The sequence below is a fragment of the Saimiri boliviensis genome, chromosome 20 (genome assembly GCF_048565385.1).
Source record: "Saimiri boliviensis isolate mSaiBol1 chromosome 20, mSaiBol1.pri, whole genome shotgun sequence".
Lineage (NCBI taxonomy): Eukaryota > Metazoa > Chordata > Mammalia > Primates > Cebidae > Saimiri > Saimiri boliviensis.
In genome coordinates, this window is record NC_133468.1 from 26,982,733 (window position 1) to 27,010,336 (window position 27,604).

Genomic DNA, 27,604 nt, shown 5'->3' on the forward strand with positions numbered 1-27,604 from the left:
TGGCCTCGCCGCACACCTGTCCCCCTTTCCACCTGCTGAAACGCCTCCATCCTGGAGGGCACCTCAGACGCCGGCTCCTGCAGGCATGCTTGCTGACGTGCACAGCGTGCCCACGGCTCCTTCTCCTTGCACCAGCACTGACAGATCCAGCCCTCAGTGCCCTCTCTGTTCCCCACCGTGTTGCTATGGGAGGCCTCACAGAGGAGGGCGTGATCCTCTCTCTGCTCTGGAGATCCAGGTGCCTGCAAGGGTGTGCTCCCTCTGAAGGCACAGGGGAGGAATCTGTCCGGGGTGCCTCTCCAGCTTCTGGTGGTCCCCCGGCTGGTGGTAGCTTCCTCTATCTCTTCTTCCCATGGGGTCTTTTCATAAGGACACCAGCCCTATTGAGTTGGGGGCCCAGCCTCCTCCAGTTTAACCTCGTTTTAACTCAATTCCATCTGCAGTGTCCCCAGTTCCAAATAAGGTCACAGTCTAAAGTCCTAGGGATTAAGACTTCAACCGGTGAATTCTGGAGGGTGGGGACACAATTCAATCCATAAAACCTACAACGACACCTTATCCACCATAATGCCAGGCCATGAGGAAGAAGTGAATGAAGAACCACATGAATTTCTTTTTTTGAGATAGGGTCTTACTCTGTCACCCAGGCGGAGTGCACTGGTGCGATCATAGCTCACTGCAGCCTCAAACACCCAGGCTAAAACGATGCTCCTGCCTCAGCCTTCCCAGTAGTTGGGCACAGCACATGCCACTGCCATACTCAGCTAATATTTTTTCATTTGTCGTAGAGACAGGGGGTCTCATTATGTTACCCTGGCTGGTCTGGAACTCCTGGCCTCAAGACTTCCTTAAATCACTTGGATTCACGTAAGTGTCCAAAAACAAAGATGCCGTCATGTTTGTATCTTTCTGATCATCTCCTGGTTGGTAATTAGGCTCGGGAAAGGCAGTGGGAAGTCTCTGGGCTCCTGTGTTCTCCTTCTCTCTGCTCTAGGCCTCTGCTCCGTGTTGCAACGAGGTTTGCTCTCTTCTCTCTGAAGTCACCTCTGCCAGGCTCCAGCAGCATTTCCCCACGGAGACCTGCAAAGAGACCCCGGTGAGACAGCACTCTCTCTACTTTCAATCCAATTTATTTGATTCAGACGTCCCCGTGGTCTTTGGGTTGCGTCTGCAAGAAGCCAGGCTAGCTGGGAGGGAGATGCCGCGTTCAGGAGCGGTCCACAGGACCGCCCTCCCTTTTGACACCGATTGCGAGTTCAGAGGCCCTCGAGACCACCCTTAGGTTCAATGATTTGCTGGAAAGACTCAGAACTCACTGGGAGCTGTGATAGTCCCAGCTACGGTTTATCACAGGGAAAAGATTAAAATCAGCATGCAGAGGCAGAGCCCACGAAGGTTCCGCACACGGAGCGTCTGTTGTCCTCTCCCGTAGAGTTGTGGACAGCGTTACCCCCTGACAATGTGTGATCACATACACAAAGTACAGTCAACCAGGAAGGCTCCTCCACACCAGGGTTTTCCTGTGGCCCCATCCCATAGGCAGGGCTGACTCCCCACATGGCTGAGTGTGGGAAGTAGAAAAGTTGCTTTTTAAAGTTTCCTTTCTTGTTAAAGAATAAGTGTGCCCTAAATAACTTTGTTAAGCCCTATCCTATGTAGCTGTTAGTCATGTCATGCTTACAGGCACATAGTACATTCTGTGTCCTTGTACTTTAACCAAGATATCTGTGCTGGAAGTGCTCACAGGCATGTCCCAGCTCGCCATTGCTTTTACCTGTTTAGAAAAGTTTTAAGTTGTTAGCCAATCGGGTTTTAGTTTAGATTGTGAGGTATGGCTCCTGCCAACGGAGATCAGACACAGCAGTAAGGACAACCCCAAATGTGCAAGGGATAAATGTGTGTGTTTTCCTTTGTTTGCTGTCTCTCGTGGCAAGATAGCTAGTAAGAGTACCATTCCTGCAGCCCAGGAAGGAAAAATTGCATTGCTGAAAAATCCTTGGTCTCAGTGCTAATTTTTCTTTGCAGCACCGAGCATCTGTTTCCAACACTGAACTCAGCCCCAGCCCATCCAGAGGTTGAGCCAATACTGGGCTGCCCAAATCTCCTACCCTAAATCACATGGTTAGAAGAGTTGGTGAGACCTGAGGCCCCCAGGAAAACAAAAACACTCCTATTAGTCGGGACATTCCAAGGGCTTAGAGGTCACCTCCTGAAATGGAGGCCAACGGTTGAACCTCTCCTTGGGCCCAGGTGAAATTTTTCACTGCACTGTGAAGAATTCATAGGTGGTTCCACCAGGAATTCACCCGGCGGACTCCTGTTTTATACTCTGCATTGCAAAGTAGACGTGCTACAACATGTGGTCTGGAACCTGCAGACATCATGCCCCTAATCGTAGGACTCTGAAGTAAAGTTGGGGGGGACCTCAGAAACTTTTCGTGGTTGTTTTTTGAGACAGGGTCTGGTTCTGTCGCCCAGGCTGGAGTGCAGTGGTGTGATCATAGCTCACTGAAGCCTTGATCTCCTGGGCTCAAGCGATCAGCCTGCCTCAGCCTCCCAAAGTGCTGGGATTGAGGGCATGAACCACTGCACCTGGCCTAGAAATGGTTTTGATGGAGGCTGGGGTCAGGGAGGAGGGAATTGAGACTTGCTTTAAAACTCCCAACTGCTTCTGCTTTTCCAAGGAAGAGGCCTTGTAGACCTAATTGAGAGGACGTGAGGACGGGGAGCAGGCTTGTTTCCTGATTTACATACAGACAGTGCTGGACACGTTGCAGTTCTGAACATGTGCAACCCTTTTAATCGTCCTCAGAGTCTTCTCTGCTTTTCTCTGCAGATCCCCTTAGCAGTGGGAGACAGGAGCTTTGTACTGCTCAGGAAATCACACTGAAACTGAGGCCCAGGGTCACAGTGGAGACTCGGGAGTGAAAAGCAAGAATCCATGTCACGGGAAGTTTCAAACCCCTCAAGCTGCACCCTGGGAATTAGCTTTGGGTAATTACAAGGGAATTCGGAACATTGGATCCCAGGAAGAAACGTGCACCGTGCTTGGTGCCTGGATGGCCCCACATCCCTTTACAACCACATGCGAAGAACGTGTAATCTGAGGTCAGGCGTGGTGGCTCATGCCTGTAATCCCAGTACTTTGGGAGGCTGAGGTGGGCAGATCACAAGACCGTTCTGGCTAACACAGTGAAACCCCATCTCTACTAAAACTACAAGAAATTAGCTGGGTGTGATGACACTCACCTGTAGTCTCAGCTGCTTGGGAGGCTGAGGCAGGAGAATTGCTTGAACCCAGGAGGCAGAGGTTGCAGTGAGCCAAGATCATGCCACTTCATTTCAGCTTGGGTGACACAGTGAGACCCTGTCTCAAAAAAAAAAAAAAAAAAAAGGAAAGTGTGATCTGAAATTCCAAAGCTTTCTTCCTTTACAATCAGGCACTCTGCCTCCCACCCCAGCACATGTCATGTGAAAACCCAATCAACCCATCAGCACATTCTGGTTTCATATCCCTTCTTGTTGACCTGGTGGTTGGGGGCTTCTGCAGGCTGAGTGGCTTGGGAGATGAAGCCCTTAATAATCACCCAAAGCTAATTCTCATCCACAATGATCTGTGTAATCTTTGCCCAACTGAGGTCCAGATGCCATGGCTGTGAGGGTTAATTTTGGGAAACTAACTAGACGCAGAGATGGCAGGTGAAGGAAGCAATGTTTCTGGGGGTGTCATGAGGGTGTTTCTGTAACCAAGCCTGCTGTGGTTTGGATCTGTGTCTCCACCCAAATCTCATGTTGAACTGTAATCCCCAATATTGGAGGTGGAGCCTGCTGAGAGGTGACTGGATCATGGGGGTAGATTCCCTATAAATGGTCTAGCATCAGCAGTCCTCTGGTGGTGGTGTCCAGGTAGTGAGTTCTCTCAAGATCTGGTCATTTAAAAGTGTATGGCACCTCCTTCCTCCCCTGCTCCAGCTCAGGCCTTGTGACGATGTACCTGCTTCCCCTTCCCCTTCTGCCATGATTGGAAACTTCCTGAGGCCTCCCCAGAAGCTGAGCAGGTGCCAGAACTGTGCTTCCTGTACAGCCTGCAGAACTATGAGCCAATTAAACCTTTTTTCTTTATAAGCTACCCAGTTTCAGGAATTTCTTTATAGCAATGCAAGAACAGCCTAAGACAGGGCCCCTCGAGAATTCCATACCTGAAATCCCTTGTCCATACAATACCATCATAAACTGAGAATGTGCTGTTTCTTTGTCAAGGGTTCAAGGGATCCTCCCACCTCAGCCTCCCCAATAGCTAGGATTACAGGCACACACCATCATGCCCAGCTAATTTTTTGGTCTTTTTAGTAAAGATGGGGGTTTCACCATGTTGCCAAGGCTGGAGATAACTTCCGGGATCACACAAAAAAAATTGCAGACAGAATGACCGCCTTCGAGGGCATTGCAGCCAGCTGCTGACGCCCGGAACGCTGACTGCGGCAGGCGTATTATATGAGACTAAAGAAACACAGATGTTTCCTCTCAGTTCTCTGAAATCTCCCTCCCTTATTCCGTAGCTGCATAAAAACTCCAGGGTGCGGTGGCTCACGCCTGTAATCCCAGCACTTTGGGAGGCTGAGGTGGGCAGGTCATGAGGTCAGGAGTTCGAGACCAGTCTTGCCAACATGGTGTAAACCCCATCTCTACTAAAAACACAAAAAGTAGCTGGGCGTGGTGGGACACACCTGTAATCCCAGCTACTCAGGAGGCTGAGGCAGGAGAATTGCTTGAATCTGGGAGGCAGAGATTGCAGTGAGCTGAGATTGTGCCACTGCACTCCAGCCTGGATGACAAAACATGACTCTCTCAAAAAATATATAAATAAATAAAATAATAATAATAATAATAATAAAACAAAACAAAAAAAAAACTCCCTGCTTCGTCTTTTTGATAAGACACATTGGAGAGATCCTGTTCTCCCATCTTCTTGCTTTGGCCAAATCAAATAAACCTTGCTCTTATCTCCACACACCAGTGTCTCATTATCAGCTCCACCTGCGCATCAAGTACACAAGCCTGAATTGGGGGTTTTGCAACAATTCCAGATGAGATTCACCTGTGAAGCAGGGCACTGGGAGAGGAAGACCCACCATCAATGGGAGCAGCGCCAGCCAATTATTGGAGACAGGGCTAGAACAAAGCAGGAGGAAGAAGGGGTACATTCAGCTTGCCTTCTGTATTAGTCTGTTTCATGCTTGTGAGAAACAAACTCACTGTCCAAACCCAACAAACGGACTTAGAGACCCAGAGAATATCAAACGTGCAGCTTTTAATCATCAAATATGCAGTCTTCCGGGATTGGGTGTCTGGCATGCAGGCACACCCAGCCCGGTTTCAACAAGCAATTGATTCCCTAGTGCCCATCTCCCTCCCCCAGTTCCTCATAGGCTGAGTATTTCGGGGTCACGATCTTCCCGGATGTCACCTACTGATTGTTAGGCAGGGGCTTCAAGTATGTTCTTTACGGTCTTGCTCCTGCGTTTTATTGCAGCCCATAATGCATTGCAAGTGTCATGAGACACTTCAGATTTGACACAAGGAAAAATACTGGTGCTGTGGTGAGGGCTCCTGACTTCACTTTGCAGAAGAAAGGAGGGAAGAAGGGAAGGAGGGAGGGAGGGAGGGAGGGATGGAGGGAGGGAAAGCAGGAAGGCAGGAAGGCAGGAAAGGAAGGAAGGAAGGAAGGAGAAAGAAAAAGAAGAGGCAACAGACACAAAAAAATGGACTATGATGTTTAAATTTGAAAAAAAATGAATCAAGTGCAAGTAGGAAGACCAGCCACAACAAAAAAGTGAGAAGACAAATTAAAAAGAAATAAGTACAAAAGACGATGGCTTTGAAAGCAAGCTCTAAAGCGAGAAAAATAAATATCTAGCCAATATGTAAAATATTGTACTTCTTAATAGTCAAAAATATGATAGTCAAAAATAAGGCAAAGTGAAGTATTAAAGAATCAAGGCTGTAAAAAAAAAAAAAAGAAAAGGTAGTGCATGGTGAGTATAAGTACTATGAAATGGCATTCCCATTCATTGCTCATAGAAGAGAGAATCCCAGAAGATTTCAGAAGCACCATTCGGAAACGTGCCTCCAAAGTTTGCAGAAAGCTCCTACTTTTGACTAAAGAATCCTGTTTTGCAATTTATCTTCAAATAGCAATTCAATAAACACACAAAGATTTATATGCAGATGTGAATTTATATCAGCCAGAAAGGAGAAAGCTCCTAAACATGTAAGAATAAGTAAACAGTTAAACTGTAACAGATGTATATAACAAATTATATATACCAATTAAAAAGCTGTTGATTGGCATTAGGAAGTGCAAGGAATAAAACGTTAGGGAAGAAAAGCAGGATACGAAAAAGAAAATGAAGTGGATCGTCATTCTGAAATAACTAAACACTTAGACATATACACATGAAAATACTGGAAAGAACGGTGCTTGGCATCTACCGGGCACTCAGTAATGGACTCTGAAGATGAGTCTGGGAGGCAAACACTGACATATGAACGCTGGCTGGCTTTTGGGAGGTGTGATCTGGGATATACGTTTTGTCTATGATTGTGGGTATTTTTTAACTTTTCTACAGTCAACGAACTATCTTTATTATCAGGAAAAAATATAATTAAATTTTAAAAGGCTATAGCTATGTCAAAAAAAAAAAAGACTGAAAACTGCCCATTATATTAAACAAGTAGGTGAAAACTATCAGATAAAAATGTGAATGAAAGGAAAGCAGGACGGATAGGTTTTGGAAGGCTGACCACAAACTCAGACTCTGTATCTTTACCCTTTAGAGTCACGACAAATGCGTGTGGAGCTGATTTTCAGTTCCTTGTCCCTGGGTTAAATAAAAACCACAACAGTTACCAACCACGAAAACACTGCCATGGGTTTTCTTTATTTTTTCATTCGCAGTCAATAATTTACTATCCCCTTTATCAGAGCCTATTACCACAGCTGGCTCAGAACAGGTGGAAAATGGCAGCTGCTTTATGAAAAATCACAAGAACAATTCGGAGGGGAGCATGGGATGGGTGTTGGTTTTCCAAAGCCCCTTGTCTTTGACAGAATCCCCTCTTCCCCACATTGCCATGTGGCTGTGCAGAATCCTGGGTTACTTTTTACCCCCTGGCCACTAGCAGCATCCTAGCCAATGAACATGGGCAGTGAACGTCCTTAATAATGCACATAATGACTACATAATGTCCTTAATAATGCACATAATGATTTCTGGAGAATGGAGACAAAAATGTAACACTGAAAACTTAAAACCCTAAACCTGGCTCTTGGTTAGGACAGGCAGGCTGTCTCATCATCTACCCATAAGAGTAGCTACAATGTTTCTGGAGAACAGCTGAGGCACAGACAATAAAGAAGATTTTGGACCATCTCTGAGCCAGACACAGTAATGTGATTCATATTAACCAGCTGCATTATAGACCCAGAGTCATTCTGTCTGGTTTATCCCAATCCCTACTCCAGACGAGGTGCCCCCTCCCCCCGCCGCCACTCAGATTTACGTTTATGATCCTAAAACTCGGGTTTCAAATTTTCAATATTTGGAGAAATGTAAAATAGTGTAACAACCCTAGCAGTCTTCCTAAGAGGGCTGTGTAAAAGTTAAACTGCAAAGAGGTGGCTGATGAAATACAATGAGCCCCAGCATTTTACCCCTTTCAAAACCTCCTTTGTCACTCCCACAGCAGCTGGCTCTTGGGCAGTGACTCCTTTGCAAAGTCGCATTTTCCCACCTCTGCAAATGTCTGTTGGTGCTCCTGGAGATCAGGACCCAAAGCCAGATTTGACACAGATAAAAATATTGGTGCTGCAGTGGGGGTTCCCGACTTCACTTTGCAACCAAGACATCTCCAAGACATGACTTATCCTTCAGCTCCCCGGCTCCGTCATCTCATATCTGGACCAATTTACACATTGACATCTCTTGTCCATCTGAAATCTTTCATGGGAGATGCATGCTAGAGACCAGACATCACTCACGCAATGGGAAACGTATTCAGTACGTCTCATGGTCTCCGCGCTTCCTAAAGATGAAGAGGTTTTGTGCAGCGGCCACGAGTACTGCGGGTTGACAGTCACCCGACGATACAGCTATCACAAATTTGGAAAGGCTTCATGAACTTAATGACAGTCTCCTGTATCCCTTTTCTTAATTTGGAGTGACCACAGGAACATCAGGGATAAATAAACAGCCCCCAATTGCAATTGTTTACTATGAGAATGTGTGGATAGCATGTGAGCTCTGTGGCTTGCATGACTCCAGGTGGAACTATTCATGCAAGAAGCCATCCTCTGCATAGATCGCAGTGCAGACAGCGTCCCCTGGAGTTGTGCACCAAGACAGCCATAAGAAGGGACTTTATCCTAGAGCAGGCATTGTTCCCATGGACTCCTCTAATAGGGCAGAATTGGGGGTTTCTCGGGGGCTTCTCCATATGTGGCATAGACCTACTGGCTCTAACTCAAGCATACTAAGGTTTCCATGATGATGAAGACATTGGGCAAAATCCAACATCACTTCTGTCAAAATATGAGCAAATACAACCAATAAGGCCTCACCCCTGAATATCACAATCTTTCCAAACTCTAACCTGGCACTTGTGTGGCCTTATTTTTCACAGCAATATCCTTTGACTCATATCAGATACTGTTGTACACATGTCAAAGACGACAGCAGTGAAGTGATTATGTGAATCAGCCAGCATCATTTTCCAATATTGACCTCATTGCTTTATTTATAGCTTTGTTGAGATATAACTATGTGCCATTCAATTCACCATTTAGAGTATATAGAGTAAAACAAGTCAATGGTTTGTAGTATGTTCGCACAGTCTTGCAACCATCTGCTGATAAACTCTTATTTTAGAACCGTTTCATCACCAAGAAAGAACACCTTGTCTCCAATTAAGCATCACTCCCAATTTAGCTCCCACCCTCAGCCCTAGGAAACTACCCACCTCCTACTTTCTGTGTCTACAGATTTGCTTGTTGTAGGCATTTCATATTAATGGAATCCTACAATATGTGATACTTTGTGCTGAGGTTTTTTTCCTTTACCACAATGTTTTCCAGGTTCATTCATATTGTAGGATGTTTCAGTATTGTGTTCCATTTTATTGCTGAAAAGTTTTCTGTTGCAGGAATAGACTACATGTTAACCTTTCATTAGCTGACATACGTTTGGGTTGTTTCTGCTTTCTAGCTGTTACCAGTAATGCTGCCATGAGCATTCACATACAAGTTTTTAATGTTTCCATTTCTACTGGCCATATATCTAGGAGTAGAAGGGCTGGGCCAGTGAAAATTCTATGTTTAGCATTTTGGGAAACTGTTAAAATGTTTTCCAAAGTGGCTGAACATTTTATGGTCCCACCAGCAATGCACAAAAGTTTCAATTTCTTCACATCTTTGCCAACACTTGTTATTGTTTGTCTTTTTCACTGCAGTCATCTTAGAGGGTGGGAAGTGATATCTCATTGTGGTTCTAATTTACTTTTCCCTGATGGTAATGATGTTAAAACATTTTTTGCCATTTTTTAGACATTTCTTTGGAGAAGTGTCTATTAGATCTTTGCCCATTTTTTCACATTGAGTTATTTTTTAAAGTATTATTATTGAGTTGTAAGAGTTTTTATGTATCTGAATACAAGTTCCCCTTATTAGGTATACATTTGCAAACAGTTTCTCCCAGTTAGTGAGTTGTAGTTTCATTTTCTTCATGGTTTTATTTAAAGCATAAAAATAATTTTTTTTGAGAAAGAATCTCACTCTGTCACTCAAGCTGGAGTGCAGTGATGTGATCATGGCTCACTGCAGCCTCAGCCTCTTGGGCTTAAGTGATCCTCCCACCTCAGCCTCCTGAGTAGCTGGGACTACAGGCATGCACCACCATATCCAGCTAAATTTTTTTATTTGTAGAGACGGGGTCTCACTGTGTTGTCCAGGCTGGTCTCAAATTCCCTGGTTCAAGTGATCCTCTGGGATTATAGGTGTGAGCCATCTGATAGAGAGTATTGATATTTTTGCTTAATGAACAATTAACCTTGGTAGGTTCAAGTCACAGGTTCTGTGGGCCTTTGTTTTAATTTACAATTAACAGAAATTTCTTTGTCACAGTTATGAAGGCTGTGAAGTCCAAGATCAAGGTGTTAGCATCTGGCAAGGCCCTCTTGCTCTGTCATCCCATGGCTAAAGGTGAAAAGGCAAGAGAAAGAGCCCATTCCCAGAGGCCCCTTTTTTTGTGACAAAAACAAATCAAATGTTTTATTCCTAGGTTTTTCTCTCTTTTTCTGAGATGGAGGCTGGCTCTGTTGCCCAGGCTGGAATGCAGTGGCATAATCTCAGTTCACTGCAACCTCTGCCTCCTGGATTCAAGTGATTCTCCTGCCTCAGCCTCCCGAATAACTAGGACTGCAGGTCCGTGCCACCATGCCTGGCTAATATTTTGTATTTTTAGTACAGACAGCTTTCATCATGTTAGTCAGAATGGTCTCAATCTCTTGATCTCAACTAATCCACCCGCCTAGGCCTCCCAAAGTGCTGGGATTACAGGCATGAGTGATCGCACCCAGCCCCCTAGGGTTCTTTCAAATAAATCTGTTCTATAGCTTCTCTACTCTTTGTAACAGCTGAGGCAATTTAACAGTTAAGCACATGAAAAAAAGATGCAGTGTAACTTAACTGGCAATTTTCAAGTTATATTCAAGGTATAGACATCTACAGAATTTTCATGTCTCTCCTGGGCGTGTGCCAGCCACTGGTCCATCTGGGACCTGAGAAGTGGTTTCTCCATCAGTTCATCTCTGAAGTTCTTTGCTATGCTTGGGAGCAAGCACTGGAGTTCATAAGGAGCTTAACGGAGGCTTTCCTGAGCTCCTCTCTCTCCATGATCTCCCTGCTGCATCCCAATTTCCTGGGCCCAAGTGGTGAAAGACACAGAGAGAACAGAGACCGGCTTTTAAGATCCCTACCGCACTAAAGGCAGGCGCAGCAACCTCTGCTCCAGAGAGCATGGCTTCTGCTGGCCCTCGCTGCCACACCTCTGCAGGATTGCCTGAGGGCTGGGTCATAAGAGAAAGAGGCAAAAACAAAGAGAAAAAGAAAACCTGAAAAGGGGGGTTTCTGTTCTCCCTCTGTACGTTAGGAGTCTTTTTTTTTTCCTCCCGGAGCCGGAACATCCCATAGTCACAGGATGCCCTCGCCAGCTCTGCACTGTCTTTCTGAGCTTCTCTGCCTTGGCACCAGGGCTCACCGCTGGATTTCCAGATGCATTATTTCTAGCTGGTAATACTGGAAGGGAAAATTGCCACTCGCCACCCACTTGGTGGTTCTTTGAATTCTGATCTTCGTCCCTGATCTGCCTGCTAGGATTTATTTAATTTCTAGAATCCTCAGGTAGCTGCCCTGTGCATTCTGTCCAGGTTTTATAATTATATACTGCGGAAAAAATGGCAGTGTACTTATTCTATCTTACCCAGAACTGAGACTTGAATTGGATTTGAGAAACTAAAACCAAAAGACTAACACAGATGAGCACAAATGCATTCTATTTACTTGAAAGATAATTAAAGCCAGAGTCTCCTGGTGACAGGGTAGTGACATCATCTTCACCTACAAAGGACAGCTTTATTACCGTAGTCTAAATTTCATGCCCTAGGCATATCTTTATCTAATTTTGCTTTATTTGAAAGGATTCTTCATTGACATTTCCAGCTGCTACTGGACGAGGTTGCGTAAATGAATAAATGACTCTTAGGGACATTACCACTTTCTAATGCTGTTTTATAACCCGCATACTCTAGGGTTTGCTGCTTTCTACAGCTGGACGTCTGCAGGGATCATCTTGGCTCACAGTTTTGAATACTGACCTCTATTATATTAATAGATGAGAAAGTCGATGGCAATCCCAACTCCAGAAACATGAATTAAAAGATACCAGACGCATCTGCATCGTATTCCCTGGTGATTCTTTAAGAGTTTATCAGAAGACACAAGGACAAGTCCAGAGGTGCACAGTCCTTGACTTGTTCAAATGCAGAGTTCTCATAGTGGAAAGGCATGGATCTCCCAGTCAAAACATCAGCGTATTGTTTGAGATACTGCTCTTGTCTGAATGTCTGTGTCCTCTCCCTCCACCAAATTTATACTGAAATCCCCACCTCCAAGGTATTAAGAGGCGGAGCCGGCTGGGTGCCATGGCTGACACCTGTAGTCCCAGCACTCTGAGAGCCTGAGGCGGGAAGATTGCTTGAGCCCAGGAGTTCAAGACTGGGCTGGGCAACATGGTGAAACCCCATCTCTACCAAAAAAAATTGTAAAATTAGCTGGGCATGGCAGCGTGCACCTGTAGTCCCAGCTACTCGGGAGGCTGAGGTGGGAGGATCACTTGAGCCCAGGAGTTCAAGGCTACAGTGAGCCATGATTGCACCACTGTACTCCAGCCTGGGCAGCAGAGTGAGCTCCCGACTCTACCAAAAAATTAAACAATGATCCCAGCATAGTGGTCCATGCCTATAGTCCCAGCTACTGGGGACTATTTAAAAAAAAAAAAAAAAAGAGATGGAGACTTGGGAGGTGATTAGGTCATGAGGGTGGCCCTTTCATGAAATCCCTTATCAAATGGATTCTAGAGAGACCCCCCTCATCTTTCCCACTGAGTGACACACTGGGAGAAAGATTGTAAATCAGGAAGCAGCCCTCGCAGACATGGAATCTGCTGGCATCTCGATTCCAGACTTCCAGACTCCAAAACTGTGAGGATTAAAATTTATTCATTCATTCATTCATTCATTGAGAGAGAGTTTTGCTCTTGTAGTCCAGGCAGGAGGGCAGTGGCGCAATCTCGACTCACTGCAACTTTCACCTTCCAAGTTCAAGCAATTCCCCTGCCTCCGTCTCCCCCGGAGTAGCTGGGATGACACGCATGAGCCACCATGCCTGGATCATTTTGTATTTTTAGTGGAGACAAGCTTTCTCCATTTCGATCAGGCTGGTCTCGAACTCCTGCCCTCGGGTGATCCACCCACCTAGGCCTCCCAGAGTGCTGGGATTATGGGCATGAGCCACTGTGCCTGGCCAAATTTATTTTCATTTATTTATTTTTTCATTTATGACTTATTTATAGGTAGGATCTTGCTGTGTCACCCAGGCTGAAGTGCAGTTGCGTGATCACAGCTCGCTATTTTCTCAAACACCAGGGCTCAAGCAATCGTCCCTCCTCAGCCTCTCCAGTAAATAGCTGGGACTACAGTCATGCACCATCATGCCCAGCTATCTTTTACTTTTTTTTTTTTAAATAGGGATGGGGTCTCACTATGTTGCTCAGGCTGGTCTCAAGCTGCTGGCCTCAAGTGATTCTCAAACCTCAGCCTCCCAAAGTGCTTTGACTGCAGGTGTGAGCCACCATGTCCAACCAGAAATTAGTGTCTACTGTTTCTAAGGTACCTAGTTCATGGTATTTTTGTTATTCCAGCCAAAATGGATGTAGACAGATAGCCAGACTTCTTTTCCCCCTGGACTTACCTGTTTTCTCCCTGTTGAAGCTGTCAGCCTCTGAAGATTTGGAGCAGAAAGAAAGACAGGAAGTGCTTGCCAGATACTTTCTGTATCTGGTCAATATTCAAATCCTTAAGCTCATTGAGAAAGACAGAATGTGAAGACAGAAGTGAGTTTCTGAGGAAAACGTGGAAACAGAGGGGGAGTTTGTTTCAGATAAAAAGGAATTTGTCAGCCAGGCGCAGTGGTTCATACCTATAATCCCAGTGCTTTGGGAAGCTGAGGTGGGTGGATCAGGAGGTCAGGAGTTTGAGGCTAGCCTGACCAACATGGTGAAACCCTGTCTCTGCAAAAAATACAAAAATTAGCCAGGTGTGGTGGTGTGTGCCTGTAATCCCAGCTACTCAGGAGACCAAGGCAGGAAAATCATTCGAATCCGGGAGGCGGGGATTGCAGTGAGCCAAGATCACACCACTGCCCTCCAGCCTGGGCGACAGAGCGAGACGTCGTCTCAAAACAAAACAAAACAAAAAAGAAATTTCTCTTGACTGCAAGGAGCTGGGGGCTACAGTTCCCCTCAACAGCCGACACCTGTGCCAGACCTTTAGCTATGCCCCAAGGTGGTGCTGGGACCTCAGAGACAATGGCCACCTGATGTCCTATGGGGGGAGAGGAGGTGGCTCTCAGCCCGGACTCAGCCTCACCAAAGGTTCTAGGACCTCTAAACTACATCAGAATCAGCAAAAAGCACTTTAGACAGTCCGCAAGTACTGACAGCTGTCTCTGTCCACATCCATCTGTGATCCAAGGGGCTCTCTAGCTCTCCAAAACCTCAGCACAATTTCCATAAGGAGAGATACAGTAACAAAAACATCGGAGGTTATATTTCCATCAGCAAAGCAGGACAGGGACTCAGACAAAACTAAGTTGATTTATAGATACTGAAGGCACAGAACGTTTCTGGCACACCCAAGTCTCGCCCACACCCCCATAACCCCCACCCAGCCACAGGTGCACCATCATAAATAGAAATCAGAGGCCAGGTATGGTGGCTCACACCTGTAATCCCAGCACTTTGGGAGGCCAAGGCGGGTGGATCACTTGAGGTCAGGAGTTTGAGACCAGTCTGGCCAACATGGTAAAACCCTGTCTCTACCAAAAATACAAAAAATCATCTGGGCCTGGTAGCAGGCACCTGTAATCCCAGCTACTCCAGAGGCTGAGGCAGGGGAATCGCTTGAACCTGGGAGGTGGAGGTTGCAGTGAGCTGAAGTCATGGCATTGCACTCCAGCCCAGGCAACAAGAGCAAAACTCCATCTCAAAAAAACCATAAAACAGAATTAGTAATCAGATATAACCCTTATGGTTATGCATAAAGGGGTTTCTACCAAATATACGAGGCTGACAAAACCAGGGAGTCTTATTCAGCCAAATGATTACAGCTTGAGTTTTATTTCTAAGTGTCTTTTTAGCACTATGTTGTCACCTCTAATAAGCAGCCCTTCTTGTACAAGTGGTAGCAGATCCTAATTGGCCCTAGTGAAGGGATTTTTCATGCATTTCAGGAGGCAAGGGATGAGCAGCAGATGCAGTTACACTAATGGTTTCATTTTTTAAGACACTGAGTATTGTTTATGTGCTGTCCTTACCTTCTTTTACTGTGCACAGATTAACAATCGCTCGTCCCGGATGGGGAGCCGAGTCTGGGAGGGTACATCTCGTCCACCGGCCGCTACAAGCCTCCTTGATTGCTTTTTCTCTCCCCTGCTGAGGTCAATAACCGGTGCTGATATTTCTGCTGAATCGGTTTGCTGGGATTTGTCTTGTCCTTCTGACTCGTGTTAATTATATATTCAAATGAGTGCTGGGCTAAAACACAGAGCTTCTTTCTTTCTTTTATTTTTTTTTTTACTTTTAAGTTCAGGGGTACTTGTGCCGGTTTGTTCCACAGGTAAATGTGTGTCTTGGTGCTTTGTTGCACAGATTATTTCATCACTCAGATATTAAGGCTAGTACCCATTAGTCATTTTTCCTGATCCTCTCCCTCCTCCCAACCTCCACCTTCCAAAATCCCCCAATGTGTGCTCCTCCCCTCTATGTGTCTGTGTGTTCTCATCATTCAGCTCCCATTTATAAGTGAGAACATGTAGTGTTTGGTTTTCTGTTCCTGTGTTAGTTTGCTGAGAATGATGGCTTCCAGCTCCATCCATGTCCCTGCAAAGGACGTGATCTCATTCTTTTTTATGGCTGCATAGTATTCCACGGTGTATACGTACCTCATTTTCACCTCCCTACCATGAGTCTTTGCTGACATCTCCCCCTGCCCTCTTTTTATTTATTTATTTCTTTGCCTCTTCCTGAAATTCAATAAATTCCAGAATTTCGGGTCCAGTCGTATCAGACCTGGTCCTACCTCCTGGCATTTGTTCCAGCTCTCCTCTTCATCTGCACTCTGTTCTTCCTAAGTATTTTTGTCATTTCAGTTTCGGTAAAAACATCACCTCCCTGCCCCTCCCCACTGAGAGGCGTTCGCAACCATTTCATCCAAAGCAGTGCCTCTGTAACTCCAGAGCTGTCCTATTCCTTATTCTGTTTTTTGTTTGTTGCTTAGAACTATCATGACCTGAGATTATTTTTGGAGAAAAAATAATTGAAAAGAAACATGCCAAAATGTGAAAATGGTGATATCCCTGCTAAGATTGCATACAGCATGGCATGATTTCTGCTTTTTAGAGTTTCTTCAATTAACATGCATCATTTCCTTTCTCTCTCTCTCTCTTTTTTTTTTTTTTTTTTTTTTTTTTTGACATGGAGTCTTGCTCTGTCACCAGGGTGGAGTGCAGTGGCACGATCTCGGCTCACTGCAACCTCTGCCGCCCAGATTAAAGTGATTCTCCTGTCTCAGCCTCCTGAGTAGCTGGGATTACAGGCACACACTACCACGCCCAGCTAATTTTTGTATTTTTAGTAGACACAGGGTTTCACCATGTTGGACAGTATGGTCTCAATCTCTTGACCTCGTGATCTGCCCACCTTGGCCTCCCAAAGTGCTGGGATTACAAGTGTGAGCCACCTCACTCGGCCACCTTAGTTATATTATCAATATAACGAAACAGCACTATATCCTCACCAAGCAGTGTGTCTGGCTCACAAAGCATGTGCTGAAAAAAAGGAATTCCCAGCAGAAAGCTGGGCAGCTTCCCCTATCTAAATACATTGCAAAATGCCTATCCTGAGCCTGGTGGTGGGTTGCATCATGAGAACACAGAAATAATCACATCTCTGGCTCGGAGTCCAGCAATACGTTTTCAGAAGAAAAAAACAAAAAACACCAAAGTGGACATTCTAGAAAAAAATGTGTGTGCTGCGAGTCATAATCAGCTCACATGTGAGCTGCAGTTTCTCTGTCTTTTTTCAGACTGGAGACAGCAGCTAGAGTCAGAGCTATGGCCCTTGAGGCACCGTCAGGCCTCGGCTCAGGCTTCATTTACGACCCATGGTTGCTATGCCTGGTAGGAAATGCAGGCGCGCTGGGGAATGCCCTCTTTGCCTTACTTTGCGGCTCTTACACATTCATTTCTTGGAGGCTCTACTTTTTTTTTTTTTTTCTGTAGAATCATTACCTGCCTCCATCTCAGCCAATTTCAGTCACAGAAAACTGGCTTACGTTTTGCCCAGGGCAGTATCACCAGGGCTGTTCTGGATGGCATACAATAAGACATCGCTTTCATCCTTAAACCAGACGCATTCCCTCCTCCTCACCTGACCTTGTTGTCGTTAATCAAGCTGATTTTCTGTCACGGCCTAAAGTGGTACTTGCTGCAGTCTCTTTGCCCTACAGAGAAATTCCTTTTACCACCTCATCCCAAGAGGCCAAGTCCTTGGCTCCTTCTAACCAGAATGAAGTGACTCGTTAAACTATTCTGTTGGCTTCGGAATGAGCATGGCTGCATAAGAACGTTTTTCTACACCTCCTCCTGGAAATCATACATGAGGAGCAAGGAGAATTTAAACACTGCATCAACTCCATTTTCAAGGAAGCCAGAAAAGGCACAGATAGAGTCCACAGACTTTGAAGTGCGTGTCCAGACTTAGAAAACAGCTGGGTTGGAGCAGAACTGCAACGGGGGAGAGGAAGGGAAAAAGTGGGGGGATCCCAGCTGCAGCTGAGGAACGCACCACCTCAAGGCACCTCCCAAAAGTGAGGTGTTCACCTTGAAGCTCAGCAGCTGCACCTGCTGCCTATGACACCAGCTAGCATGGAAACCAGGGAAAGACGCATGAGAGACGCTCTTGTGGACCTGGTTTAGTTCAGAGATGCAGAGAGCTGTAGAGAGGGAAGCCATATGTACCAGCAGTTGCCTAACTCTGTGACAGGAGAGAAGAAAAATACTTGTGGCTGTGAAGACAGCTCCGGTGCACTTCCTTCCACTGTTTCTCAAAAGCTTCCCATGAGAGGCTCATTCACAAGATTGTTGCTGGATGTCTTCCCAAATTCTTTTTTCCTTTTTTTTCATGTTTATGGAGTTTGAACTGGGTGCTTGGCCAACTGCCTGGAAACTACATCTCCCAGTCTCTCTTTCAGCCAGATGTGGTCATGGGGCCAACTGGGGCCAATGGGACGTAAGCAGAGGGTAAGCAGAAAGTTTCTGATTGAAAGAAAACTATGTGTTTTGGACTCTGCCCTTTTGTCTTCATTCATCTGGAAAGCAGAAGCAGTCAGGATGCAGCTCCCAGCATGCTGGATTTGGACAGGAATCTAGGTGATGAAGGAGCAACAATGTGGAAAGAACCTGGATCACAGAGTGACTTCATGGAGTGTGGAGCCTTCCCAACTGCCTGGACTGAGAATCCCAGGATTGTTAGGAGCTGCTCCGAGAGGAAAACAAGTTTTTCTCTTATCTAAGCTGCTGTTTTCTATGGCTTTAACCTATGCTCTCTATTTTAAATCCTTAACATAGATTTGCATCTGGAAGCGTGAACATAGCAAAAGCCTGAAACGGTGTCATTAGCTTAGTTGCCCTTGAAGGGCTCCTTGGAAAAGGAGTGAGCCTGAGTCCTTACTTCACCTCTTTGCTAAGTAAATCAGCCTCTCCAGGGGCCAGAGAAACCAGGTGTCTTCGAGATCCTGATTACGTCCTCCTCTCTGCAGAGAGTTCAGTAAATCTCTCTCGACTTCTCTGACTGTCTATGCAGTTGCCAATTAACTTGCAAAGCTTGTTCTTAGTCCAGGACCTGAAACTTGAGTAAAATTGGTTCAGAAAACACCAACTGTGCAGAAACCCAATAATATTTCCTCTGCAATGCCGCAGTAAACATATTGCACACGTCTTCCAGCTCTAATCCTTTTCCCTTTCCTATTTCACAGAGCTCAGGGAGAGCTTATCAGGCTTTCTGGGCATTCTGTGAGACATAAGCTCTCCAGAAGGACTGCATCAAACGTACCTGGAACAAATGGCAAGGGCTCTTGAGTGTCTTCAACCCATCTTGCCAATTAGACCATGAATCACCGCAGGTAGCATCTTGTCTTGAGGTCTGCAGAAGCTTCCGGATTTTAACACACTTCTTGGCCCACACTGGGCAGCAAAATGTTTGTTGACTTTCTAAACAATTCAAAACTCTTGACTATGAGACAGCTTCTAGGTGGAGTATGGGCTCCATTCAGAAAACAACCACTCATGCATGCACCTGACCCATTCCCATTCTGCGGTTCTTCAAATGTTATTTAGTAGAAGAAACCTTTCTTTTTCTTCGGTCCTCAAACAAAATCGTATCCAAAGCACCCATATATAAAAAGAGACAAAAGAGAGTCTGATCATGGTAGGTTTGGAGGGTTCAATGGATCCGTCTTCTGGGCTCCTCTCAACCCCATTCCTTCTTTCTCAGTAACTGTCAGTGATCAGAACGAACTTTCCATTTGTTCAAATGAAAGCGATGAATTTCACAGCCTTTCTGTGATCCTCCGTGTGCCTCACTTTATCCTGTGGCATTGAACAGAAATCACAGACTCACGACCAATGCATGTACCAGCAAGGATGAACCTCAGATGTGCTTTGCTGAGTGAAAGAAGCCAGACGCAGGAAAGTACAGTGCCACGTGCTCTTTTATTCCATTGATATGAAATTCCAGAACAGACAAAATACATCTATAGCAACAGCAGATTCGTGATTGCTTCTGGGGGGCAGGGGGACAGGGAGGCAGGGGGACAGGAGGGCAGGGCAGGAATTTATTAGGGAGGGGCAGGAGAGAATTGATCTCGGGTGATAGGTGTTTACTCTTGTCAACACATCAACTCCCACCTGAGATGTGCATTTCGTTATATGTAAATTTCACCTACAAATAATCATAAACAAACATGAGCTCTAGCTCATGAGATGCATGCTGAAGTGTTCAGGGGTAAAGTGCACTGATGTTGCCACTTCCTTTGAAATGCATCAAAAATCAGAAAGACTGATGGGTGGATGGAGAGATAAACACGATGGAACAAATACAGCCAAATATTCACCGTGAAATCTAGGGGGGTGCTATATAGCTGTTGACTGTACAATTCATTAAACTGTGTTTGAAGTTTAAATGTGAGGCAAAATCACAGGGCCAGACAGTACATCAGTGTTTTCTGAGAGCTTAGGGACTGGGGAAGGAAAATGGAGTCTCTCTCTGTCACCCAGGCTGGAGTGCAGTGGCAAGATCTCAGCTCACTGCAACCTCCACCTCCCAGGTTCAAGCGATTCTCCTGCCTCAGCCTCCTGAGTAGCTGGGACTACAGGCGTGTGCCACCACACCCGGCTAATTTTCTGTATTTTTAGTAGAGACGGGGTTTCACCATGTTAGCCAGGATGGTCTCAATCTCCTGACCTTGTGATCCACCTGCCTTAGCCTCCTAGAGTGCTGAGATTACAGAAGTGAGCCTCCATGCCTGGCTTGCGGAATAACTTTTAGTTCAGATTTCTAAATATTCTCTTCTAAATATTTTCCAAGGCTTTCTTTTCTGACCAGTCCTTCAGAACGTCTTCCTCCATTCTCTTTCACTTCTTAAAAGGTCGTTTTAGGGAGGTATAACGTGCATACAATAAACTTTTACCTTTCAGTGCACAGTTCCGTGACTTTTACAAATGCCTATAGTTGTGTGACCACAGCTACCATCACCCATCACTTCAAATAATTCTCTTGTGTGCCCCCGGAGCCAGTCCTTCCCCAGCCCCTAAGCTCCCAGAAAACACTGATGTACAGTCTGGCCCTGTGATTTTGCCTTTTTGAGAATGTCATATAAATGGAATCATATAGCATGTAGCCTTTTGTTTTGTTTGTATTTTTTCAAGATGGAGTCGTGCTGTGTTGCTCAGGCTGGAGTGCAGTGGTGCCATCTTGACCCACTGCAACCTGCACATCCCAGATTCAAGTAATTCTCTTGCCTCAGCCTCCTGAGTAGCTGGGATCACAGGTGCCCACCACTATGCCATGTATTTTTGCATTTTTAGTAGAGATGGGGTTTCATCATGTTGGACCAGGCTGGTCTCAAACTCCTGACCTCAGGTGATTCACCCGCCTCAGCTTCCCAAAGTGCTAGGATTACAGGCATGAACCGCTGCACCCAGCCTGTTTGTATTTTTCCTATCTCCTCTCTTGTTTTTTCTCTTTGTGTGTGTGTGTGTGCGTTTGTTTTTTTAGAGACAGGGCCCCACTCTGTCACCCAGGCTGGAGTGCAGTGGCATGGCCACAGCTCACTGCAGACTTGAATTCTGGGCTCCAGAGATCACCCTCATTAGCCTCCCAAGTCACTGCGGCTACAGAGGAATGCCATCATGCTCAGCCTCACTTTCTTTTTTTTTATTGTTGTTATTATTCTTTAAGTTCTGGGGTACGTGTGCAGATCTTGCAGGATTGTTGCGTAGGTACACACATGCCATGGTGGTTTGCTGCCTCCATCCCCCAGTGACCTACATCAGGCATTTCTCCCAATGTTATCCCTCCCCAACCTCAGCTCCCCCTACTATCCCTCCCCTAATCCCCCCACCCCCCAACAGACCCCTTACTCTTTCTTTTTTTGGGGGGTGTGTGGAAAGAAACTCCCACTCTTTGCGTTTACTGTCTGCTGGGAAACAAAGTCTCCAAGCTTAGGAAAATTACATGTGAACAACACAGACGAGGTACCTGTGAAGGCCTGAGGGCTGTTCCACTGGGATTTAGTTCTTCGTCCTTCCAGTAACTGGCCTCATGCCTGATGAGTCTTTCATTTACTTAGAATTCTGGAATGCCTTTGCTTGTTGGTTAGATGCTGTGTCCTTAAGGCTGTGGCAGAAATGAGAAATCTCCATGGTGACACTTAGTTACACGAGTTTTTGGTTTCTTGTTTTTTTTTTTTGGTTTTTTTTTTATTAAGAGATGGGTTCTTGTTCTGTCACCCAGGCTGGAGTGCAGTGGTATAATCATAGCTCACTGTAACCTCCAATTCCTGGGCTTGAGTGATCCTTCTGCTGCAGCCTCCTGAGTATCTGAGACCAGAGGTGTGCACCACCACACCAGCCTAATTTTTTTTTTGTAGAGATGGGGTCTCACTTTGTTGCCCAGACCGGTCTTGTACTCCTGGCCTCAAATGATTCTCCAGCGTCAGCCTCCTCAGTTGCCAGGATTCAGTATGGAGCCTTTTGAACGGGAAGTTTTTCACTCTCCACAGTACATCTGAAATCTACTCATGCTACTGCCTGTATCTATCATTCATTCCTTTTTTCCGATTATTTTATTGTGGTAAAATAAACACAAAACATACAATTTACCATCTTAACCTCTTGTAAGTGCACTGTTCAGTGGGACTAGGCATATTCACAATGCTGCGTAACCAGCAACCCATCCACCTTCAGGATTGTTTTCATCTTGTAAAACTGAAACTCCGCGCCCATTAACCAATAACAGCGCATTCGACTCTCCCCACAGCCGCTAGCAGTCACCAGGCCACCTTGTGTCTCTCTAATTTTGACTATGCTAAGTGTCTCTTGTAAGTGAAATCACACAGTGTTTGCCTTATTTCGCTGAGCCTAATGTCTTCAAGGTTGACCCATGCTGTAGCAAACATCAGAATGTCCTCTCTTTTGTTTAAGATGGATTTTCACTCTTGTTGCCTAGGCTGGACTGCAATGGCGCAATCTTGGTTCGCTGCAACCTCCACCTCCCAATTTCAAGTGATTCTCCTGCCTCATCCTCCCAACTAGCTGGGATTACAGGCACCTGCCACCACGCCTGGCTAATTTTGTGTGTTTTTAGTAGAGACATTCACCACGTTAGCCAGGCTGGTCTCAAACTCCTGACCTCAAATGATCCACCCACTTTGGCCTCCCAAACTGCTGGGATTACAGGCGTGACCACCACACCCGGCCAGACTCAGTTTTTACTATACATCTCTTTCACCAAATACTTACTTGACCTATTTAAGAATTATAATTTAATATAATTTTTTTAAAAAATAATGAAGCCAGGCCAGGCACAGTGGCTCATGCCTGTAATACCAGCATTTTGGTATCTGGTGGTGGGCGGATCACTTGAGGCCAGGAGTTCGAGACCAGCCTGGCCAACATGGTGAAACTCAGACTCTACTAAAAATACGAAAATTCGCTGGGCATGGTGGTGGGCACCTGTAGCTACTCGGGAGGCTGAGGCAGGAGAATCACTTGAACCCAGGAGATGGAGGTTGCAGGGAGCCAAGATTACACCACTGCACTCCAGCCTGGGTGACAGAGCAAGATTCTGTCTAAAATAATTAATAATTATTATTATAATGAAGTCAAGTCAGCCTGAAGAACTGAAGAGTTCTTTGTAAAGATTTAAGAATGCAGTGACAAAATTAAAACAGTGATGGCAAAGCACTTTACAGAACTATAAAGCAGGTCCACATCTTTCTGATTTTCAAGAGAGTGCTATTTTCAGAGAAAATCTTGATAAATATTTTTTAAATCAAAAACCAAGAACTACAAATCTCAGTTAAAAAAAAACAACAACAACGATATAACTAGAGCACCCACAGATGGATTTCTCTCTTTTAGTTACACTATGTTTAAAAAATATATGCTTAGAGGAAGAAAGTCAACATTATGAAGCACTTATTACATGTGAAACATTTTACGTATTTCATTGAATCATCAAAAGCATCTGAAAGCTTAAAAGCATTTTCCTCAGGGCTTGGACAAAGTAAGCAATTTTCCCAAAAAAACTTTGCTAAGTAGAGATAAGCCAGCACTGTCTGGTTTCAAAGGCTGAGCTGTTTCCAGTATACCAGGTGGGCTTTATTTTATAAAACTAAAGTGGAATTGCAGCAGGGAAAGAAGGAAACTAAGTTTTACAATATAGTGTTATGAATAAGGAAATGTGATTTTTATAAGTGGCTTAAAAAAGGCTGTTTCCAGAAGGACTCTTATTCCTAAATTATCATATTGATTGTCAGTGACATCATATTTTGTCATTTTTCAAGAAACTTGAAATTACCTGTGACTTGATTCTACCTTTTTTTTTTCTTGAGACAGAATCTTGCTCTGTTGCCCAAGCTGGAGGGCAGTGGTGTGATCTCAGTGCACTGCAACCTCTTCCTCCCAGGTTGAAGCGATTCTCCTGCCTCAGCCTCCCAAGTAGTGGGATTACAGGCATGTGCCACCACACTCAGCTAATTTTTGTATTCTCAGTAGAGACAGGGTTTCACCATGTTGGCCAGGATGGTCTCAATCTCTTGACCTCGTGATCCACCCACCTTGGCCTCCCAAAGTTCTGGGATTACAGACATGAGCTACCATGACTGTCCAACCCCTTTTCTTTATAAATTACCTGGTCTCAAGTATTTCTTTATAGCAATGCAAGAATGGCCAAATATACCTGCCATGCTTAATTTTTTCCCCAGCATTTAAAAATATTCAATATTATACATACATATATTTTTTATCAATGTGAAATCCATGTCACACAATATATCTATTTTAAAATGAACAATTCAATGGCATTTAGAATATCCACAATGTTGTGAAACTCCCAGCTACAATGGAATATTAGTCAGCCATAAAAAGAAATGAAATTCCAAAACATTTTCATGACCCCAAAAGGAAGCCATGTGCCTGTTAATCAATGCTCTTCCTCTAAGGCTCTAGCAGTGCTGGATGGTTTGCATCAAAAGAATCATGCAACATATGATCCTTGGTGTCTGACTTCTCTCACTTAGCATCGTGCTTTTGAGTTTCATTCACTTTGTAGCTAACATCAGTACTGACTATGGCTGAATTATGTTCCCCCAAAATACATATATTGAAGCCCTAACCCCCAGTACTTCAGAAGATGACTGCATTTTAATATAGGGTCTTTAAAGAGATAATTAAGGTTAAATGAGGAAATTGATGTGGGCCCTAATCCAGTCTGACTGGTGTCCTTATGAGAAGAGAAGATTAGGACACAGACGCATACAGAGGAATGACCATATGAAGACATGGGGAGGCGATGGTGATGGTGTCTGCAAGCCAAGGAGAGAGGCACCAGGAGAAATGAACCTTGCTGACACCTGATCCCAGACTTCCAGCCTCCAGACTGTGAGAGAATAAATTTCTGTAGTGTAAGCCACCCAATCTATGGTACCTTACTATGGCAGCTGTAGAAAACTAACACAGCACTTCATTCCTTTTTACGGCTGAGTAATATTCCATTGTATGTTTCATTGATGCATGCACCTTATTGTTTACCCATTGATGGACATTTGGGTGTTTTCCACCTGCTGATTGTTGTGAACAATGCTGCTGTGAACATGTTGTGGGAAGTAAAATTTCCTCTACAAAGTTTCCTTTCTTGTTAAAGAATAAATCATAAGTAAGATAATAACTCTTTGTTAAGCCCTATCCTATGTAGCTGTTAGACATGCCATGCTTACAAGTATGTAGTACATTCTGTGTTTTTGTACTTTAGCCAAGATATCTGTGCTGGACGTGCTCACAGGCATGTCCCAGCTCACCATTGCTTTTACCTGTTTAGAAAAGTTTTCAGTTGTTAGAAAATCGGGTTTTAGTTTCAATTGTGAGGTCTGGCTCCAGCCAACAGAAATCAGACACAGCAGTAAGGATGACCCCAAATGTGTAAGGGACAAATATGTCTGCTTTTCCTTTGTTTGTTGTACTCTCTTGGCAAAATGGCTAGCAAGGGTACCCTTACTGCAGTCTAGGAAGTGAAAATTGCTTGCTGAGAAATCCTTTGTCTCAGTGCTAATTTTTCTTTGCAGCACTAAGCATCTGTTTCCAACACATATGCACACGTGTGCCTGTTTGAGTATTTGTTTCCACTTCTTTTGGGTACAGACCTAGCCGTGGAATCACTGGGTCACATGACATGTCTGTGTTCAACTCATTAAGGAGCTGCAAATAGTTTCCCACAGAGACTGGAACACAATTTTCCATTCCCACCAGCAAAGCATGAGGGTTCCAGTGTCTTCACAACCTTGCCAACATTGGTGATTTTCCATGTTTTAACTTACAGCCATCTTGTTGAGTGTGAGGTGGAATCTGATACTACATTTTATACATACATTTGTTGATTTGTTTGCCATTATCTCTTTTTTCTAGAATGTATGTTCCACAAGGACAGAGACTTATTCCTCACTGATAGAGTGTCCATAGCAGGTGCTTGCTAAAAATTCCTTCAGTGAATGAATGAATGAATGAATTCTTAGCTGAATCTTAAGTGGGAATGCAGGGGCATGAGTGCCTGATTTCAGCTCGAGATCAGAGGCAGTTTCATCATGGAGGAAATATTTTGTCTGAACCTGAGAAGACGGGCTGGTGCTGATGAGACGATGACCAAACTTTGTTTCGCCACTACACAGGATGCACTGAAAGTCTCACTGTATGAACATGGCATCACCAAAATTATATTTTAGGAAGATAGTTATTTTGTTGTCACTTCGAGTGGGCACATCACAGATTCTTGCTGTGAACGTGGTTAATTCTGGGCAGTGTGCACCTGTGCCTCCTTCCTTTCTGTGTTTGGGGGCTCTGCCCTTTTTCAGACAGGGCTGACTCTGGGTCATCCAAGACAGGCTGAAAAATGCCGACTCCTCACTTTCCAGACTCCCAGGGAGCTGGGCACATGCTCATGGCAGAGGCTTCAGTCTGACTGTTCATTCCTACAGACTAGTTTTAAAATCGCAGACAGTGAGGCAAGGGAAAAGGAACTCCTGGGTCTCTTCCAGCCAAGAGTGGCCACAGCAGAGCTGCTGTGTCCGGTGTCCAAAGCCAGCAGTAGACACAGCTGCTGTGTTTGGGATAGAGGGGACAGGCAAGCAGTTCTCTCAGAGAACCAGGGTGGCGGCTGCAGCATCTTCACCAGTGTGACTTGGGGACATCATTAATGGCAAAGGCAGCCTCCAAGCCTGCTTCTTAGACCTCATGGGGACTCCATGAGGTCCCTAAAATCCTCTTAACAAATTCCTTTTCTGCTTTAATTAACCACATCCAGTCTCTGTTGCTTGTAAACAAAACCCTAACTAATAATATGTTTCTGCTTCACGTGTTAATTCCTCACATTTGAGTCCGCAGTAGCATGGATCTCATGAAGACATTTAGAATTAAAAATGTGAAGCCACAGCAGCAACAGCTCTCCTTTAAAAATAAAATACACATTTCAGGGTGGATATGGTGATATGCACCTGTAATCCCAGCTACACAGGAGGCAGAGATGGGAGGATCACTCGAGCCCAGGAAGTTGAGGCCGTGGTGAGCTATGATCACATCACTACAGTACAGCCTGGGCAACAGAGCGAGACCTTGTCTCCAAAAAATACTAGGAATAAGAATTTTAAAATTAAAATAATAAAAATATTCATGTCAGAAATGATTCAAGAACACCCTGCCTTTGTAACTTATAAGAACAGGGGACACTCAGAATTTCCTCCAAGGAGAACCCTAGGTCAGGAGAACTGGAGCACAGGTGACCCCAAGATAATCAAGCTTGACAGAGAGGAACCCAGGGTGGAATCATAGAGTGGAGAGAGTTGAAATGGGGGAAACAGGCTGAAATGAGGTGTATAGGGGTGGAGG